The sequence below is a fragment of the Mus caroli genome, unplaced genomic scaffold (assembly GCF_978045245.1).
Source record: "Mus caroli unplaced genomic scaffold, Mus_caroli_1 scaffold_1, whole genome shotgun sequence".
Lineage (NCBI taxonomy): Eukaryota > Metazoa > Chordata > Mammalia > Rodentia > Muridae > Mus > Mus caroli.
Window position 1 is genome coordinate 190,104,690 of NW_028227256.1, and position 21,453 is coordinate 190,126,142.

Consider the following 21,453-nt stretch of genomic DNA (forward strand, 5'->3'; position numbering starts at 1 on the left):
GGCAACATGAAGAATAGTTGAGGCTTGGCACTGTGAGAGGCCATGGAAGGCCATTGGTGAAGGAGCCCCAGTTGCAGTTGCTGGCCCAGGACTGTAGGGGTCATGCAAAGGAGTTGAAGTTTGGCACCATGAAGAGAGCCTATGAGAGGCTATTGGTGAAGACTAGTTGCTGCAGAAGACCCTAGCTTATTAGAGATGCCAGTACCATGGGCTGATCACCAAGAACAGCAGCGGCAGTGGAGTGGATCAACCTGAGCTTAGAGTGGTACAGAGGGCAGAGCTGGAGAAGTGACACCAGCCCTTTGGAGGAGCCTAGAAGGTCAAGTGTGGATCCCAGACATTGACACAAGAAACTGTAACATTGAAGTTGCCTTGGAGACCACAAGATGTTTGAGATGCCAGAGGCACAGGATATCTCCTGAGGAATGTTGCTAACAGGAAGTGGAAACAGCTCAGGAAAAGACGTTCATTGCAGTCAACAAAGATGAAAAAGGAGTTGGAGATATGAAACTGCTTTAACATCAGACATTGAGATGCAGAGTTTGGAGTTTTCCCAGCTAGTTTCCTTTCTTGCTTTGAGGGATTACAGTTAAGTGACTGGATGGATCTCAGAAGAGACTTAGAACTTTGGACTTTAAACATTGCTGCTATTGTTATAGACTATGGGGACTTTGTAAGTTGTACTAAATGTGCTTTTATTATGCTATGGCTAGATATGGCCCCCATAGACTCATGTGTTTGAACAAGCCTATGGGGGACAGGGAGTGGAATGTCATGGTTTGAATATGCTTGACCCAGATATATATATCAATATTTATATATTTGTATTAAATATATATTTGTACGTATCGATGTGTGTGTGGCCCATATTGTCATATGTGGAGGTCAGAGAACAATTTAAAGGGATTTAGTTCTCTTTTTTCCACCGTGTAGGCTGTGTGGCTTGAACGTAGCTCATTGGGCTTAGCAGCAAAGTGCCCTTATCCACTGAGCCATCTAGCTGGCTTCGCAATGAACTGCTGTGTGGAAGTCTGCAGAGCAGTGGGCTAAAGGGTAGACAGGAGAATCACACAGATCTGCTGGAGAATGGAGAATCAGAGAGGGGGCACCCTTGAGAACTCTGAGCATAGGCAGAGTGCATTCTGGGTACCAGAGGTCAAAGGGCAGAGGAATATGTAGGTGGAAGCAGTTAGGCTGCTGTGTTTGCCCCATTGGTACTGACAGGAAGGGAGGGGCGATAAGCAGGGCGAGCTACACACCATCCCTCACACTGAGCCACAGGGCTGCAGAAAGACTTAGGGAGGCTTTTCCTAAGATTTCGGGTGAGAATTTTCCTGTTGCTTGGAGAAGCCCCTGACTCACTGCTGCTGTGCATATGTTCTGGCCCTTTTTGACTTGAACACTCACTTACCCTGTGTACGCAGGCCCCGCCCAGCCAGTGAGGCAAGCCAGAGTTCTGTAACTGAAATGATTGTCGCCTAATGATAATTTTCTCCTGCAGTGAGAAATGAATTTTAAAATCAATCTCTCATTTTTCTACTTCTTACAAGAAATTGTCTTCATCAGAAAACAAACTGGCTTGCCGATTTTGACAGCTTCTTTGTTAAAAGCAGGATTTCATCTTTTCTTTTATTCCAGTGCATAAATAAATCATCCGAAAGGTAACCTGAGGGCAACTAAAGTCATTGCCGGGTGCCGAGGCTTCCACCAGAGACAGAATTGATAGAAAGGAGCAGCAAACTCCTCAGCTTGGTTCTTAGAGGAGGATCAGGACAATGGGACAACATCAAGTTGGCAAGAGCTAAGAGTAAACCCCAGACCCCAGACTCAAGACCCAGAGGCCCTTAAAGATACCATCTGCATGGGGTGGGTCTTTGTGAGGATTAAGAGCTACCACTGTGTATATGAAAGTGCTCTGTAATCCACGAAACACAACTCATTGTTATTATTAGAACTTGTGGGTGGTGTTTTGGGAAAAATAAGTAGATGGGTGGGGGGGGGGGATCTGCTTTGAAGCTGGATGGGAAGAATGAGCCACCAACGCATATATAGTTGATTGTACCTGCAAGGTCACGACCTTGCATCCAAGTGAAGGTTTAAAGGCGGTAATGTTATTTCAGTGCTTTCTCTTGACCCATAGAGGTTCCTGTGTGCTCATCAATGAATCGGATGCACATGAAATCTGTCAAAAATTCCAAATCATGAAATAACCTATTCTGGGGGTGGGGGTGGGGGAATGTACTCTCCAAGAGCAGGGGAAAACCAAATAAACCTGTCCTGTTTTATAGAATTTTCTAACTCCGAAGTATAGCTACATGTCCTGTAGCTGACCCCAGGCTCCCAACAGGGCTTCCCTTGAACACCAGCCTGGAAGCACACAAACAGGGTTATGTAAGCTGAGCACCATGCAGATGCAGATGCAGATGGGAGCAACCTTGAGCGTGGATGACCGTACACTGGAATGCAAAAGAGAGTAATGTGCTTTGGTAATTACTACTTTTGATTTGGGACAAGGCCTGTTTGAAGCTTATATAACTTTATTTTATTTTTTTTGTTTAACAATCAGCTCCAAATATCTCTGACAAACTTAACAACCGCTCCCTAGAGCTGGCTCAGGCACACAATGAATAATGGCAGTCAGAAAAGGCTGAGACATCGAGCACAAGGAAAAGACCGCAAATAAAGCCTCATGGAATCAAGCTGTTGCTCTGACGACTGTAAAACCTTAAATGCTTCTATTTAGCGGAGAATAAAGACCTTAAATAATGAAATAAGCCTTCGGCTGGAGAGCAAGGCAGTTAAAGCTGCACCCGTCCTTAAAGAGAGGGGAAAGACAGGGAAAATGGAAGCCGAAATTAAAGAAATGCTAAAAAAATTAAAAAGCAAGATAAGTGGCTTCGACGACACTTGCTCTCCAGATAGATAAGATCTCAGTGAGCTTGTTCCAGGAAGAGAGAGGGACAAACAACCACAGAGAAGAAAACTGAGCAGTTGCTTAGAGCATAAGAGGCAAAGGGGCTGACAGCGGCCGTGTGTGTGTGTGTGTGTGTGTGTGTGTGTGTAAGCCATGGAGTTTCTAGGAGGAATAATAAACAGACTCAACTACAAGAGAAAGCCCCAATCCAAACAGTCCCAAAGTCACTCACAGTCAGTCACGTTCAACGTGTTTCTAATAACATACGAGCACTGTTTCAGCACCAATGTTGTGTTTTATAAAAAGATGGGAAAAGGGAAGGAATATGTTTGGTAAAGGTACAGTACAGTGTGGGCGAGGGGCCTCTGCAGGCCCATGCTGAGGCACCCCTTCTCCGAGAGGTACTAATGACAGTATAATACAGAGGAGAGTTTATTCAGGGCAAGGGGTCGGGAGAAGAGAGAGACAGAGACAGAGAGAGACAGAGAAGAAGGAAGAGGAAGAGGAGTAGAGGCTGGCCATGAGCATGTGGAGAGAGGGGGAGGGCAGTGGGGAGGAGGGGAAGAAGATAAGGGGGCAGGAGCCAGGGGAGAAGAGGGCAAAAGGGCAAGAGAGGCAAGAGAGCAAGGAGCGGGACAAGCAGCCCCTTTTATAGTGAGTCAGGCATACCTGGCTATTGCCAGGTAACTATGTGGCAGAGCCTATATTAAACATTTACCACATTTACAATACATATATTTATAACTGGTCTGTGTCTTAAAAAATGTGCTTCATTTATTCTTTGATAATTTATCTTCATCCTGTCTACACTTAGCTCCTCCTAGACATCCCCCCAACACATCCCTTCTCCCTTCTCCCTTCCATGCCTTCTTCTCCTTTCCCCTTTGTAGCCTGCTGGAATGCCGACTGATCTTGTTGACTTGATTTTGTCCAGATGACCATAGCTATAGCAAATCATGATTGCTGGGGCCACATCATATCCAGAAGGCAACATTTATACGGGCCTCATATTCTTGCTCTTACCTTCTTTCTGTCCTCTCTTCTGCAATGTTTCCAGAGCATAATTTCTCTCCCTCTCCCTCTCCCTCTCCCTCCTCCTCCCCCTTCCCCTCCCTCTCTTCTCCTCCCCTCCTCCTCCCTCTCTTTCTTCCTCTCTCCTCCTTCTCCTTCCTCCCCTCCTTCCCTATTCTTCCCTCCCTTTTCCCCTCTTCCTCCCTCTCCCTTTCCTCTCCCTGCCCTTCTACACCTCTCTCTCTCTCTCTCTCTCTCTCTCTCTCTCTCTCTCTCTCTCTCTCTCTCTCTCTCTCTGTGTGCGTGTGTGTGTGTGTGTGTGTGTGTGATTCAGATGTCCCACCTAGGGCTGAGCACTTATAGTCCCTTATTTTCAGTGTTTTGACCAGTCATGAGCCTCTGCATTAAACTGCTATGCACTGTAAAAAGAAATTTCTCTGGCAGAACTAATCTATGAGTATAAATATAAACAAGTATTTAGAAGGCAGTTTGATGACACATCTATTTAGAGTCCCTAGCCCACTGGCAAGGCATACACGGTCCTTAGCCATGGGCTTTTGGCCTGGTCTCCAGTACCAGGCATGACTTCCCTCCTGTGGAGCAAGCCTGGGATCCAATCAGAGAGTGTTACTCCTGAGAAGGAGTGAGTTCAGATCAAAGTGAGCCATGCTGGAATGCATTCTAGGCTGGGCACTGGAGGTCTTCCCTAAAGATAAGGTATTCACCTTGGGTGAGAGAGTTGATAGTTGTTCATTGTTAAAAAGATACAATGAAACGGGAGGAACAAATGCAAGGACATGCATCATGGACCAGGAACTTTACTCTTGATCTTAAATAGAGGCCTTAATTAGTAGGGACCCGACACAGGACCAATGGACTTATCTCACAGCCAGCTCTTAGCAGGAAAGAAACTGTTTTAACTACAAACAGAACTCTTATCCTGCAAAGTACGTTTCCTGTTTTGGTCTTATTTCAACCTGTAAAGTATTTATTCCAGTCTTGGCCTCACAAAGAAATTTGGTAACCCATATGGTTACTCCATATGGTTACCCTATATGGTAACTGCATATGACTAACCCATATGGTTACCCTGTATGGTTACCCTGTATGATTACCCTATATGGCTACCCCACTTGGTTACCCCATTTGGTTACCTCATATGGTTACCTCATATGGTTACCCATAATGATCATTCCAGTATTGCCTACCTACTCATCTTTCCTGGGTGGGTTTTGCGGTATTTACAGGTCACTGCTGGATGGTACTGTTAATGACTGTATTTCCCCAGTGGCCTGCACAGCATCACTGTGGTTTTATATGAACTTTTTCAGAGAATAGAAACAGAACACACAGAATAAATCCATGCTGTAAGTCCAATGAACTCAAAACAAACAAACAAACAAAAAACCCAAAAAAGTACACAGGTTAGCTGCTATAGGAAGACAAACAGATGGAATTTGTGACCAAACAAGGGGTTGGGAAGGCTGCAGCACAGAAGTCAAGCGTCTAGATTCAGTTGCTTTGTTCCAATAATACATGGGGGTTTCAATATTAGAAAATGCAGAAATAGAATTTATTACAGTAAAAGTGAAAGTAGGCAATCTGGATGATTATCTCACAATTTAGAAAAGCCACTTTATTAAAAGTCAATATCCTTCCTTAACTAAGAAAATTTAGCAAATTGGGATAGAAGGGTGCCTTTAATTTGATAAAGATCAATATGTACCCAGAAATCTCTGAAGACATTATTTTAATGAGGGATATTTTAGAAACATTTATAAAATGAATTGGGAAGATGACAATGATGTTTACTGTCCCTGCTTAAAGTCTAGACTTTACTAAAAGTACTAACTGGGCACAGTGCAAGGAAATGAATGAACATACTAAACAATGGTGGGAAGGAAGATGCTAAAGGAGAAAAATGATATGGGAAGGTTTCCTCCCGCAGTTACGAGAGTCATCAGGACAGCTTGGTTTGCAGGTACTGTGCTGATGATGTAGGATAAAACCCTGGATGGGGTGATGGGAGACAGGCAGACAGACAGACAGACAGACAGACACACACACACACAATCAGAGAGAATGGAGATGGCTGTGCGGGGACAGAGCCTAGGATTTTGCATTCTGACAGCCAAGTTACCTCCCCAGCACCAGCCAGGTGTGGTAGTGCACGCCTGTAATCCTGGGAGGTAGAAGTAACAGCATTGGGAGCTCACAGCCATCCTTGGATGTGCAGAGAGTTTGAGGCTTCCCTGGAGATGACTCACAAACCTGACACACCAAAAGGGAAAGGTGGCAGTGAGGGCTACTGTGGAAGGGGGGCTCACTTAGCAGGCCTTTGTGGCATGCACACTGCTCACACAGTAAATGCTAATGGTTCTGTCTTACCACACACAAAAGTAAAAATGCCAGGTAAATTCTTGGCAAACACGGAAGACAAAACTTTTAAGTTTAGATGACGTTAAACTGCCACGTCTTTCAGATATGCTGGCGATTTCCAAAGGAGAAAACCACAAGGGTTTGATTTAACCATGTTAAAATTGGGAATTAAAATAACAATTTTCATTCTGAAAAGACAGCATAAGGAAAATGAAAAGGCAGGTTACGTGGAAAATGTTCTTGCAAATGTATGAATAGGAGCACAAGTACCACAAGGACATTTTAAAGAAGTCCTGAGAAGTATTAGTAAGAGGCCAGATAACTAAGCCAAACAGTGACCCTCAGGCTGTCTCCATCCGCACGGAGCAGCCACACAGGGGGCTGTTACCACACACAGAGAACCAGCAGGCTGGTTACCTCAGCAACACAGCTAAGTAAAAATTCATGTCTCCTCAAGCCAAGTCCAGAGTTAGGAAAATGTGTACAAGCTATGTGTATTATGTTCAAAAGGCTCAATGGTGATCAACATGAGCTGGGAGGTAGGGGAGAGAGAAAGAGAGACAGAGACACAGACACAGAGAGACAGACAGAGAGAAACAGACAGAGAGAAACAGACAGAGAGAAACAGACAGAGAGATAGAGACAGAGAGATAGAGAAGAGAGATACAGAGAGACAGTGACAGAGATAGAGAGACACAGAGAGATAGAGAAATAGAGACAGACAGAATCGAAGAGACAGAGACAGAGAAACAAAGACAGAGACACAGAGATAGAGACAGAGAGATAGAGATAGAGAGATAGAGAGAGACAGAAAGACAGTAACAGAGACATAGAGACAGACAGAGAAATAGAGACAGACAGAATGAATGGGGGAGACAGAGAGAAACAGAGACAGAAAGACAGAGTCACAGAAAGAGACAGACACACAGAGAGTCACACAGACACACAGACAAGAGAATGTATGTGGTATGTGTGGGGTGTATGTGTGTGCTTGAGTGTGCACGTGAAAAAGTGTGTATGTGTGAGAGGGAGAGACAGACAGACAGACAAGAGAGACAGAGAAGCAGAGTGACTTACACAAAGACACACCCAGAGAGACAGACAGTGACAGAGAAACTTGGATGGGAGCCTGATGGAGGCAGTGGGGGTGGGGTGGGGTGGGGCTAGGGGGTGGAGCTTAGGATTGAGAGTCTGCCCAAAATGAAATGGCAGGGAGCAGACATACCCATGTTCTCACACTACTGGCTGTCAGACTGCAGAGGACCTGACCTTTGAGTGAAGGAAACGCTGGGGTTTTTTTGTGTGCAGCTTGCTGCTTACAGAGAATCTCCTGACTGACTTCAGAGCCTTCCAGCAAGTGCAAAAACTCTCTATCAGCTAGTGCAAAATCCTCATGATTTGGGGGAAATCCTGAAACTATTCTGCTTTAGCTGGAAGGTGTCACACATATGTAACCCTAACACTGAAGGCACTGAGGCGGGGACCTTGTGAGTTCCAGTTCAGCCTGAATCCTGAGACTCTGTCTCCAAACCAAACCAAGGCAACCTAAACATCAACAAAGTACACCTGATCTCAGCGCCGAAGAAAACTTAACTACATCAAAATGGCTGTGTTCTCACTTAACCAACAAGGATGTATCCAGCTCATGAAAGAACTGCAGAGGAGAGCAACGTGACACACAACGAAGAGCAAACAAGTCAACTAAAACAAAGCCCAGAACAGCACAGCAGCCACAACAGTGGACAGGACAGCAGCAGCCCTCCTCCCAGCACTCCAGAAGCAAGGGGGGTGAGCTTGTCAGCGTGTGCAGAATTCCTGCCCTGGGCTTACTGTACAGCAAGAAACATGCTGGGAGATTTGTGGGACTAGAACCCACAGGAGAAAGATTGGAATCTTGAGGACATTGGAACGGACATTGCCGTTGAGAAAACCACGGAATAGTGGAGCATCTGGGAAGTCATCCTGTTTTCAGAAGGTTCTGCGAGGAGGATGCCTGGCCTGTTGGGAACACGTCATGCAATTCATGTATCTAATATGGGATTGTAATCAAAGCCTGGAATAAATTCTGACAACTCAGCAAGGAGACAAATGCCCAACTGACAAAAAAAAAGGCAAAAACCAAGATATTCAGTCAGCTATAAGCATGGCAGACAGACATATGCAAAGGTGTCACCCATCACCAGCTGTGAAGGAAGGGCTTTAAAGCAGGGACATCCCACTGAGGACAGCTGGAGCAGACCAGCTAGGGCAAGTGTGTATGAAGACCGATGGCTCACCCACATAGACGTGGCTGCTGGGGATGTGGGCTCTCAGCTCACCACTGGGAAAGTCTGCCACAGCAGCCATTTTAGAAACAGTTGAGAAGTTTCTGAAAAAGTTAAACAGGCCTGTTACCCAGCCACTGAATTTTATTTGCCAGAGAGAAGACTGTAGATAGTTTAAAGCTGACATGGCCTTGTGGCAGCTTTATCAGATCTTACATAACAGCACAGTCCCAAGTCCTTCTATGGGTAATGGGTTGGCAAATTGCGGTTCATTTCTATAGCAGGTTACCTCTCTTCCAGCAATGAAGAGGGTGAACTCTGGGTGCCTCTAACAGCATGACAAGTTTGAGTAAAAGCCACAGGCAGTGTGTTTCAATTAATACAAAGTTCTAGAAAATGTGAACTCTTGTGACTCATTATGATAGAAAACAGCTTGAGGTTTTACCTGAGAAAGAAGTGGGCTGTTTGACATGGGAGGTTGTGGAGGGGTGAGAGGAAACATTGCAGGTGATGGGTTTCATGCATGCATGTAATTGTTTTACCTCCGTATACTTCTCTGTAAAACAAGAATTTGGTATCTAGGAGCCTCTGGGGAGGCTGGGAAAGAAGGTATAGGTAGATAAGCCAGGGTTGCTATATCCTGCTCCTTACACTGTAGAGCTTGCTTAGTGTTGTCATAGAACATGATTATTTAAAATAATTTTGCTTATGTGAACATAAGATGATACATTTAGCAGAATATATTGCCTGGCAGTCATGGGCATTCCTGGTAGAGACAGTGTCTTAATTTTAAGTTCCAATGTGAGAGACTGTGTGGCCAGAAAGGACACTGCGGTTGTCTGCAGGATTCAGAAGGAAGAGAGGGAGGGAAGGCTTTGGATGCATACTAAAGGATTTGGGCACTCACTGGGAGAGTGCATGCAGGGAGAAGGTTGTAGAAGAATCTGGAATTCTCTATGCAGATCTGACTAGAAGGAATTATCCCTGCATTGAGGACTCCAAGTCTTTGGAGTGATCAATGCAAGAGGAGTTAAAAGCTGTGGCAATGGGGTGAGAGGGATGGGTTCAAGGAATTTCCAGAAAGCCAGGAGAAAGCAAGAGAGGGTTGTCATAGATACCAGAGGCAGGGAACCTTTTAAAGCAAGCACAACTGTGGGTATACTACATCTTTCAGAGATAGCAATTATTCAATCTGGAGCCCCCACCAGCAGATCTGGAATAGCCTATGGTAGGAACAGCCCTGACGGCTGTGGTGCTGAGGGGGGTAATGGCCTGGCTTGGATCAGCTCAGTTGGTGGAGGAGTGAGGTCCTTGGTGAGGGTTTCTGTAGTCTGCCTGTGCAGAGGGGAGAAGGAGATGTTGTAGCCTCTGTAGGACTGAGTAGTGGGGTACACCAAGATGGGGGTCAGCAGAGGAAGTGTTCTTACCCTTCAAATGAAGATACCTTTTCTTCTGAGCATCTAGAAATTGGGCCTGGAGTGTGGGTGCTGTTGTAGAGGTGAGAGAATGGATTTGGGGATACTCAACAGCGCTGGTTATCTGGGCCAGATAAGAGTGGGACTAACTTTTGAGACCAAGATTTACACTATCACTGTAAATCAAAGAAGGAGGTAACAAAAAACAAGCAACCAAACAAGGGCCCTTGTAAAAATATTGCTTGGTTAGGTCGCTGCCCATGGCTGTCCAGCTTGTGTACAGGAAGACGTGCGTGTGCGTTGTTCCCCAGGGAGCTGTGGAATAGACGACCCAAACAAGTCTGCGTGGAACAGGCTAGACTGAGGTGAGGGACCATTCATAGCAAGAAAGCTTTGTGGGTTTCTCTGTAAAATGAATCTTTAGTTGATGGGACAATCCAGTGTTAGTGGACTTTTGTGAGTGTGTCCTTTGTAGGAAGATGGATGCCCTGGGCGGTAAAGATGATGGTCATAGGATGGTAAAATGGCCAATTCTAACTTCTGCTCTAGCTCAGATCTCTGATATTCTGATCCCTTTTGGTGTCTGCCTTTCTCCCAGAACCATAAACTCCATGAAGTGGGCAGCCTGGGCTACCTAGAGAGGCTCTGAGACTCAAAAACAGAAACAGACAGCTTGGTCAGTGTAAGAGGTAGTGATGGCCCAGAGACATTTCAGACTTCTGGGTTCTGAGCTTGGCTAGTGCAGGGATTAAGGTAAATCTTCATGTTCTCTGAATGGGCCCGTGCACTGTGTCCTGAGAATTCTGTCTTCTCCAAAGCTTTGCTTCACCCTTGGGCTTTGATATAGGATATATGTGTCTAGCAAAACATGCTTTATACGGATCTGGTATCGGTGCTAAGCTTTGTATGTGTCCTTGAACATTATGTTTATACCTGTCCTCTGTTTGAAATAAAAAGAAAAAGTTAGAGTTATGGGAAAGAAAAAAAAAGTAGCCAGTTTTAATGTTCATTGTTTCTAATGCCAGAGTCAGGACTGGTACATAGTGAGGGCTCTGTGCACACTGGCTGTGTGTTTTGACAGGTAGGTAGGGATTTATGGATAGAACTCACATTATCCATGTTAGGGATCAGTGAAAGAGGGAATATACAGTGTGCATTTGTGAGTGTCCAGGACCGGTGGAGCCAGAATGAAGCATGCTTGGTTGGAGATCTGAGAATTCGTACAGCCTTGTGAAGGGACAGTTCCTGAGACATGATGGGGACAGTAGTAAAGATATGGGAAGGAGAAGGAAAACCAGGCCCTCAGGGCCAGATTGATGGAATGACTGGAAAATGTCCCTTGGAAAAATGCTTGGGACTGATGCTCAAGATTGTGAACCCTAAGCAAGTGACAGAGTAGGCAATGGGAGAGAGATGGCAGCAAAATGCTACAAGGAGTGGGAACAGGTTGCTTACACCCGGAGGATGAAAGGGTGTATGCAGCGAGAAAGGGAAATATGCTAGATAGGGCTGTTGTGACTGAAGCCCGTGTAGAGCAGGGAGTTCAGGCTGGGGGCTGTCCTCTTTGTAGCAAGGGGCTATAGCTCTGTTCTTTGCCTTGCATAGCGTGTTTCTTTTTACTCATGATACATAGTCGGTAGTTACCATGAGGATTTGATATTATAATAACATGACAGTATTATAGAAAAAGATTAATCTCTTGGATTTTATCCTGTGGCTGATATGTATTTTTCCATTCCCGAGGAAAGCTTATCTTGTTAACCCCCAGAACCATGACCAGGGAAACTAGAAAGAAATGTTTCTACAAGGCAGTTTCATAAACACAGTTCCACAGGCTGTGAGTAGATTGATAGCTTCCGTTAGCTCCGCTACAGAGGAGCCCGTCACGGTGGCTCACCCGGTTCTGCCAGTTGCACGTTGCATGTTCAAGTGCCTTTGATGTCCAGAGTGAGCTCCTTGTGTAATTAGCATGTTTCCATCTCACTTTGGCTGCTGGGGTTTCCACTTTGCAGGCTCTGCCTGTGTTTCCTCACATTCTCAGTTTTGTTAGAGGTGCCCAGGTTTCCAGGCTCCACCCACATTCCCTCTGCACCCCTGTGTAGAGAGGTCTGCCTAGGGAACCTCCTGAGACCTCAGAGAACAGGCCTAGTGGCCTGAATTTGGAGACTTATGGCCATTTCATTCTGGAACTATTCTTGCTGTGATGCACAGGTTGGTTGGCACTTTCTAGAAAACCTCTTCCCCCTCTTTAGGAATCACTCTACCTAATTTATTCCTTTTGTATTCTGTGTAGAATTTTCTACATTCAGTATCTTGTTAACTCCCTCTCCCCCTCCCTCTTCCTCTCCCTCTCCCCCTCTCTACCTCTGTGTGTGTGTGTGTGTGTGTGTGTGTGTGTGTGTGCTCAAGTTTGGTTGCTTTCTGTGTCTTCCACTAGAGGCCAAGTACTGTGAAAGCCGAGATCATTTGATTTAGTTCTGAATCCTGGAGCCCAGCCTCTTGTATACAGAGCCACCCACATGTGAGTCTTTCAAGTGCTTGTCAGTTGTCTTTATGTCTTTAGTAAAGGGACCAAAGGTTCTTACTCTGTGTAGTGGTTGCCATGACAAAGTGATGTGCATAGATGTCATAGCCTGGTGTTCGTCATGCAAATTGTTGTGTAGGTGAGTGATACTGTGTAGTTAGGATCCGTTCTTGGGCTTTGGCGCAGGTCTTGCCTTGATGACTCCTGCCCTGCTCTCTCCAGAGCAGTAGGTGGCACTCTGGAAGGGCTACAAGGGCTCTAGAACAAGTATAGCATGGGACAGGGACTCCTAGTTATAGATCTCTCTTTGTTCTTGTGTTTCTGTGGCTTGGTGCTCCTCTCTTCCCTGGCCTCTGGTTTTAAAGCATGCTATATTCCATCAGAGCAGGTTCTACACAGCTGGGTTGCTATTCTCCATTCTTCCTTGTTTAAAATCCTGTCCACACCCGGACCACTGGTTCACACCATCTCTGTAGAATGTTATCTCATAATGTCGCTAAGGCCTATCACTATAGTACGTGGGTGTGTGCACAGAATAAAATTATTTTTTGCAGCAGCTTGAAATGGTCCAGAATAATAACCAGAGAAATCTTGTCCTTGGCAATGGACCCAGCTCTGCCAAATCTGCAGAGTACTGACATGTCAGAAGTTTAGAGGGTCCTCTATCCCCTCCAGACCCAGCCTCTGGACAACCCTCTCTCTGGTTGCTTGCTTAACCTTTCAAGCTGGAGTGTTTCGTTCAGCCTCTAGGAGGCGCTAAACCAGCCCTGATTTTGCTGTGGCTGTGGCAAAAAAAAAAAAAAAAAAGCTATCCTGGGATCTGACCGTGGAGGCAAGGGTTAAAAAAGCACACTTCCCTACATTTGAATTGCATAATCTAATGGTAATCTATAAGTTGAGGTCAGTGATGGAAGACTTCCTAGAGGAAGGACGACTAGGGTGTGTACTTGTGCGTGTTCCTGTGTGTGTGTGTGTGTGTGTGTGTGTGTGTGTGTATGTGTGTGTGTGATGTAGACCAGATGACTATGCTTCAATTTGAGCATGGCTGGCTTTCAGTGGCTCCAACAGTCCCAGGAAAACTTATGCTGTCTCCTCCTCTCTGTCTAAATACCTAAATCTCACTGTAGTATTAAAGAAACTATGCACTGCACATCTCCCTACCTTAGGGGTCAGCCTGCTGTGGCCTGTAGACCAAAGCTGGTATGAACTTGTTTTTATATAGCCCAGGAGCTAACAATGGATCTTCACACTTTAAAGGGTTTAATAAACTCAAAAAGAAAACTCCTTTATGATATTAGAAAATTATACAAAATTCAAATTTTTGGTGTTTACAACAGAAGCTCTGTCAGGATGGAGGCATAGCCCTTTGTTTATATTCTGGCTGCAGTTGCTGTGGGGCTCTCAGGGCTGAGTGGAGATGCTGTCAAGTGTGTGAAACCATGAAGGCTGAAGAGTCCGAGCATTTGGCTTTCCACAGACAACATTTGCTGATCCCTGCCCTAACACAATGCTTTTCTTCATTTTTCCCACTTCCTTCCAGTCTTTAGCTAAAATACACACATGATTGATGTTATACACATTTTATATACAGAGTGTCTCGCTGAGCCGTAAACCCTTTTCTGTAATAGTCACCATAATTATAATTTTAATGAGCTTGTATTTGTATAGTGCTTTGAAATGTAAAAAGAATGCCTTATAGCCATAATCGTGGTTTATTATCACCACCACCCACATGAGGGGAGGGAGCACTCATTTCACGAACTTGCATAGCCATTAAGCCCTGTGAGGAGACCCCACAGAGAGCCAGGATGGAGCCAGGATTTCTGACCCAAATCCCTTCTTTGTATTCCTTTACTGATAACTGTATAATCTTTCCACAAGTTAGAACAGCTTATTTTAACATTTTACTTCTTTGTGTGTGTATGTGGTGTGTGTAGGTGTGTGGGCATGTATGTACGTATGTTCTTGCATGTGTGGGAGTGGACACATGTGTACATGTGGCAGCCTGAAGTTAATGGCACGACTCATCCTCAATCACTTCCCTGCTTTACTCATCGAGGCAAGGTCTCTCAATCAAACCTAGGACTTAACCACGTGACGACTATTACCAGCCAGTTTGTTCTGGGGACCCCCTGTCTCCCCTTTCCAAGGTTGGAAATATGGGCAGGCCAGCATACCCATGAACGAAAATAAAAAAGGAAGGAGTATGGCTTCTCCTAGGCATGGTGGAGGAAAGGGTTTATCATAGACACATGGGAGCACATAGCCAGAGGCGTCTGGGCGAGTCCAGAGGGGACATGACCCTGAGACACATGAGGAGATGGAGAGGGGAAAGGAGAGGGGAGGGAGAAGAATCAGGTATAGCAGCAGCTAGGAGGCCCAAGGAGGAGGAGGAGAAGTAACCAAAATGTTTGGGTTAGACAGGTCAGGACAGTCCCAATCCCTCCCCCCCCTCCTCCCCACCCCATGATGGAGAAGTTTAGGGTAGGGGGCAGGGTATAACCTGTAACAGTCATAACCTGTCATAACAGTCATAACCTGTAACAGGTAGGGACTGAGGGACTGGGGAGAACCTGGTGGCCAGGTCTGCTTTGATATGTTAAACAGGCACTGCAGCCATTTGTCAATTAGGTTTGAGACCTAATACCTACCTGGAATTTTATATGGTTCCTGGGGATCAGAACCAGTTCTCACCTGTACCACAAGCCCTTTAACCTGTGAGTCGTCCATCACCCAGCAAGTCTTCTTTAATGAACAGTTCCTCCCTTGGTGGAGAGGAGGCTTCTCTTGGGCTGTCCCTTCTGATAGATAGAACATCATCCGAGTGGCCAGCTGTGTGGTTCATGTTTTATTATTCTTTTGAAGGGCTGACATGGACATCAGCTTCATTTTGTTCTTCAGCAGTGACCCAGCAGTGTGGATAGTGTGAGGCTGAGTTGTGAGTGAAAGGTCACTCCAGGGTCCCACAGAGGCTGGGGACTGTGAGGGCTCCATCCAGTCAGCTGGGCCATGGCTCAGTGGGGTGTGTGCCTGACACTCAGAGCAGGCTAGCTGTGGCCAGTGGGATGAGCTGCAAGCTGGCCAGGTAGAGAGTATGGCGTGTGGCGTGTGAGAGAAGCTGTCCTAGAAGGGGGAGCAACCGTGTGTGGGACCATCGGTGAGATGCAGCTAGACTGGTGAGGAGAAAACTCCAGTTACCCTGACTGGCACAAGTCGGGGTGTGGATAGGGAGGAGTAAGAGGTCATCCATGTTGAGCCCCACCCTCCCAATGGAGATTGGGCAGATGGGAATGGAGCACTGCTTCTTTGTGGCTGCCACCAAACCCAGAGAAAGCACAGGGTGTCTCCAGGGACAGTTGGAGTTTCCAAACTGGGAGCAGCATAGCAGCAGTCTGTCAGGTAGGGAAGCAAGCAGGGAACAATTTCTGATTCCAAAACAGGTTTCTGCCCCTGGGATTTCTCTGTGAAGGGTCAGATCACCTTTCCCAAGGCAGCAACCATGTTCAGTCAATCCCCGGAAAACACAGGGATTTCCTCAGACTACCAAAGTCCTGCCCTTGTCTAGAGGGGATGTGAAGGCTGACTTTCTTACTGTGGTTCCTCCAAGATATCTGTAGTCAGTTTATAAAGCTAGATGAGGCAACGCTTGTGAAGGAGATCTGCAGACTATGAAGAGTCCGACAGATGCTCTGTTGCCTCCCTGTGGCCTGCAGCATGGGGTGCTGACCACAGTACAGCTCCCATGGGCGTGTTTGCTTGTGTGTTTGTGTGTTTGCGTTTCACTCTGGGAGGCAGTCAGTAAAGCAAGCCTTTATATTGATTATGCAAATGCAGGCACTGAGAGCCTGGGACTGGACCAGTGGGATCTTCTAGACGGGGGCTGGGGGTGGGGGCTCTGTTTCTCATTGGGCTGGGAAATATCAGGTGTGGGCTCCATGCATTGGAGAAGCAAGCATGGAGGCCCCAGAGTGTTGGAAAAGTAGGGCCCATTCAGTGACAGGAGTGTGAGTCACCATGGAGGATAAGACAGGAATGGGGGAAAGTGACTTTGGTTCTCATCCTGATGTCATTGGGAGGTCTGGTGACTTCCCCCTCCCCCTCCCTAGCTTCCTTGCCCCTCCACCTTGAACTGGCACTTGTTCTGTTATCTTGGGCATGCTACTACTCAACCTTTATCTTTTCCTTTTAAAGTCTCTAGCTCAGGCTGTTGGTCCAACTCATTATGTAGCTGAAGGTGACCTTGAACTTCTGAACCTCTTGCCTTCACCTTCCAAATTTTAGGATTGCAGACATGAACCACCATATCAAAAAAAAGTGTTTATGCTGTACTGAAACTTCTTAATGATGTGTTTTGAGTGCAGGCACTTCATGTGATAGGTGTGGTCTTTCACAACCTCTCAAAAGTTGGAGCTACTATGATTCTCACTTTACAAAGAAGGAAACTGAGGCTCAGAAAGGTTAAATAGAGGGCCTGAATGTGCCCTGGATTCCATCCCCAGCACTGGGTACATACTTTAATAGAAGGCATGTGGTGGTGCAGGCCTGTGCTAGAGGCTCCGAGGGCTGGGCAGGGAAGGGGGTGCTGTTTGGGGAGCACTGATTTCAACTTAGATGAAGACTGTGCTCCAGTGGGCAGTGGTGAAGATCTGTGCAACAGTGTGGACATCTGAAGGCCCTTAGCCAACCCTTAAAAGTGGGTTCAACTGGGGCCTGATGGTGCATGGTTACTCTAGCTGCTCAGGAGGCTGAGGCAGGAGGATTTCAAGCTCAAGGACTTCCTGTCCTGTAGAGCAAGTTCAGCCTCCCCCTCACACCCTGAGCAACTCCAGTGATTGAATGTTTATCTGTTAAGTGGGCAATTAAACAAGGCCTTAAGCTCATTCACTAGAACTAAAGCTTAACATGTACAGTGTGGTCAAGTTTGAAGAGTGTTTTACCACAGTAACATCAGTGCATTCTGCTTTCTTCTCATTTTCCTCATGTGTTAGTGTGCAGCACATGAGAGTTGGGACCAGGGTTGGTGTCTGTCTGTCAGTCTGTTCTATCTGTGGGATGAGCTATTCACATACTCTTTTCCTTCATCTTTTGAGTATGGATCACAGGCCCGGTGACCTCTGGGTCCTCTGGCAGTCCTAGCACCCCTGAATCCGGGTGCATGGACATCTGGCAAGGTCGGTAGTTTCTTTTAGCCACTGCTCTTTATTGATGATGCCTGCTGTTGGCTCATCTGCTGCCTTTGCAGCCCAGGACTCTGCTCTGCACAAAGCTGGGGTTGCTTCTGAGCATCACCAGGAAGATTCCTTAAGTCACTGTCTCAGTCCCGGTTTTATTGCTGCAATGAATCACCATGACCAGAAAGCAAGCAGGGCAGGAAAGGGCTTCTTTGGCTTTTACTTTCACATTGTAATCCATCATTGAAGAAAGTTAGGACAGGAACTCAAACAGGAACTTGGAGGCAGGAGCTGATACAGAGGCCATGGAGGGGTGCTGCTTACTGGCTTGCTCCCCATGGCTTGCTCAGCCTACTTTCTTATAGAGCCCAGGGCCACCATCCCAGAGATGGCACCACTCACAATGGTCTGAGCCCTCCTCTGTCAGTCACCAATTAAGAGCATGCCCTACAGGCTTGCCTACAGTTTGATCTTAAGGAGGCTCCTTCCTCTCAGATGACTTCAGCCTGTGTCAAGTTGACATGAGCTATCCAGCACAGTCACTGTGCATGAGTATAATCATGACTTCAGAAGACACTTGTGGATGACCCTGTTGTTGCTGCCAGCACTTGCTCTGGGCATTGCATATCCACCTTCAACGTGTCCTGTGGGACATTTTCTTGTGGCCCCGTGACTGTACTGAGAGCTATGTGAGAAGGAACAGGTGGCACTTCCATTGCTTATCGCTAAAACCTTAGAAGCAACCCTTAGAAGATGAGTGGATACACCCTGCTACCTACAGACAATAGCATGCCACCCACTGTTCATGGAAAGTCATGGAAAGACCCAGGGAAACCTTGAAATCTATTCCTTAGAAATGGACTCAGCTGTCCCTGGCTGCATGCTAGATGATGATTTCAGGATAGAACGTTCTGGAAAGGACAAAACTACAGCAGTGGTACTAGAAGGTTGTGTGAGGTTGGGGCTGAGGTTGGAGTTTTAGAAGGTTGCTGCATTTGGACAGTTCTCTTTTCTGAGCAGCAGTGACCTCATCTAGGGTCAGGCTGAAACTCTGGGGAGCCTTTGAGTGTTCTGTAATAGCCACCCTGAAGGCTGAATCTGACCCTACTGTCTCTTGGGTCTAGTATGCAGGGAAACTGTATCTACTGAGTGATGGTGGCTCTCTGTACTTGACTTCCAGAGACCTCAGAACTGTGGTTTTTTTTTTTTCCAAAAACCTCTGAAGAGAACCATTTTTATTCATAATATTCCCATGGAGACTTATACTCAGAGGTTAGAGAGCCAGAGAGTGGAGCCCTGTATGTGTTGGTTCCTTCAGGGAATGAAGATGGTAGACTGATTCTTACCCAGCATTCCCTTGTGGTGGTAGACTGATTCTTACCCAGCATTCTCCTGTGGTGGTAGACTGATTCTTACCCAGCATGCCCCTGTGGTGGTAGACTGATTCTTACCCAGAATTCCCCTGTGGTGGTAGACTGATTCTTACCCAGCATTCCCCTGTGGTGGTAGACTGATTCTTACCCAGCATTCCCTTGTGGTGGTAGACTGATTCTTACCCAGCATTCCCCTGTGGTGGTAGACTGATTCTTACCCAGCATTCCCCTGTGGTGGTAGTCTGATTCTTACCCAGCATTCCCCTGTGGTGGTAGACTGATTCTTACCCAGCATTCCCCTGTGGTGGTAGACTGATTCTTACCCAGCATGCCCCTGTGGTGATAGACTGATTCTTACCCAGCATTCCCCAGTGCTGTGGGAGGTACGGCCTCTGAGATCTTGAGTGGTATCAATGAAGGATAGTCAGCATTAAAACCATGAATGAAAAGAATGGAAACCACAAAGTTGGAAGGTCCTTCTTACCTTAGCCTCGGGTCCTGAAAGCCCCTGTTGTCCCCTGCCTTTTTCTGGAGTAGGCCTTTTCCTGAGGGACAGGCTCCACCTGAGGCTGGCACCTTGTCCAGTGTTTTCCTTCTTTCACCTTGAAACTGCTGGGGAAATTTTAGTTTCTTGGGGACCATTGCTTAACAGACTGAGGGCCAAGGAGGGGACACAGTGTCTGTGTCTGTCTCTATCTCTCTGTCTCTGTCTCTCTGTCTCTCTGTCTCTCTGTCTCTGTCTGTCTCTCTCTCTCTCTCTAGTCTTCATTTCAGCCAGGATGGTTCCATAACATTGCAGCTCCACCCTCACTGACTTAGCCCAGGGGCTCAGGCTGCTGGTCTGCACTTGGCAGTACCACACTCCTGCCTTACATTCCAGAAAGCCCTTCACCCATCTAAACTACCTGCTGGACTCCTCCTCCAGACTGCCCATCCTCCAGGGGATCTGTGCCACAAATACCTGGTGTTTGGTAGGAGGCCACCTGATTGGGGGCTCTTGCTTTTCTGCCTGCACCTTGATGTTTGGTCAGGATAAGACTGGCTGGAGTGGCTATGTTCAGACAGGGCATGTGTGAGACTTTTAAATCTAAAGAGGCTGTGTAGGGAACGGTCCTTGCCTCTCTGCTGCTTCCTAGAATGATGCTTTCCTAACCGCAGGAGAGTGTATATTTTGTATATAAAGCCAGGAGAGTGATAAGGGACCAGTGTTCTCCTCTGGTCACAGTCCTGGGGACATCTGTGACTCTTAGGAAACTCACTTGGCTTTTCACCCACACCAGACTCTGACCTGTGTTAACCCTGAGATTTAAATCAAATTAGCCTAAAGAAATTAAAACCATAGCATCTAGGCTTCAGGTGGCTGCACTGCTTCCTTTGAGATGAGGGAGAAGAAACATTCTAGGGCACTTGGATTCATCTCTTTTGCAGAAGAAGAAAGCTGAATTTAGTATTCTGAGTGATGAACATGTTGCTTGATAAATCCAGAATTTCTGTCCCTTCTTTTGGGTGGTTTTTTTTTTTTTTTTTTTTTGGGTGTTGTTTTTTTTTTTTTTTTTGGTCAACAACCAAGGGTTTATTTCCAGTACCTCCAGAAGGGGAAGCTTGATGGTGTAAATCCACGAGGGAGCACACAGTTTGCTCCATACCTCTAAGTAAGCATGAGGGATGTCCGCAGTCTTTGCAGTGATTTCTAAACTTCCTCCAATGACTGTTTTCTGCAGTGACTGCAGATGTGGCTTTTGTGCAACATTAGTGGACTAAACAGATAGAAGGGTGCAGGCAATCCCATTTTTGGTTAAAAAGCTCCCCTTGGGCTCAACAGCCACATCCTTTCCCTGACCTGCTACGTGAGCCAGGAGTAGTCCCCTGTGTGCATGGCCTTGGGCCTTCTGCTGACTAGACTGCAGGTTGCAGATGCAGTTTGCTCCCTGTGCAGTTTACGTTCTGTTTGCTCTGGGCTTGGCCTCAGGCAGTGTGCGGGCAGGGGTCAGGCTGCCCTGTTTTCCTATCATTTCTCCATTCAGGATGTGTCTTCTTTCCCCAGGTTTCAGAAAATAACCACTGGATTGAATTGAACATGGCCGAAGTACAATGTTGCCATGAGTAAGGGGAGGCAAATTAAATTTCAGCTTCAGAGAGCAACTCCCAATGAAACCTGGTAAAACCAATTTACCCCATTATCAACAGAAATGGCTCCGAGTTCTCAGAGTATGGAACATTCTTGAAGTCAGTTCTTTTAAGACAACACACAGTTTTTGTTAATAAAGTAGTAAATCTTTGTATTAGGCAGGCTTTCCCAGAGGAGAGCCAGTGGGGGCTGGTATATGCTGCTCATGCTTGCTTATGGCATGTGTGAGGTCTTGAGTTCCATTGCCAGGACCATATAAATGGCTGTGCTGTGG

The 21,453-nt window shown here is 46.3% G+C and overlaps 1 protein-coding gene and 1 long non-coding RNA gene across 5 annotated transcripts in view; both read left to right on the forward strand.

The window, feature by feature from the left end:
- Kcnh1 (potassium voltage-gated channel subfamily H member 1) overlaps positions 1–21,453 on the forward strand; it is a 308,814-nt gene that overhangs the window by 118,009 nt on the left and 169,352 nt on the right. The window lies entirely within an intron of this gene.
- On the forward strand, positions 1,175–2,726 carry LOC110292838 (uncharacterized). Its single transcript, XR_002377751.3, has 4 exons — positions 1,175–1,322; positions 1,639–1,866; positions 2,289–2,473; positions 2,567–2,726. It is a non-coding gene; the product is annotated as an uncharacterized LOC110292838 (long non-coding RNA).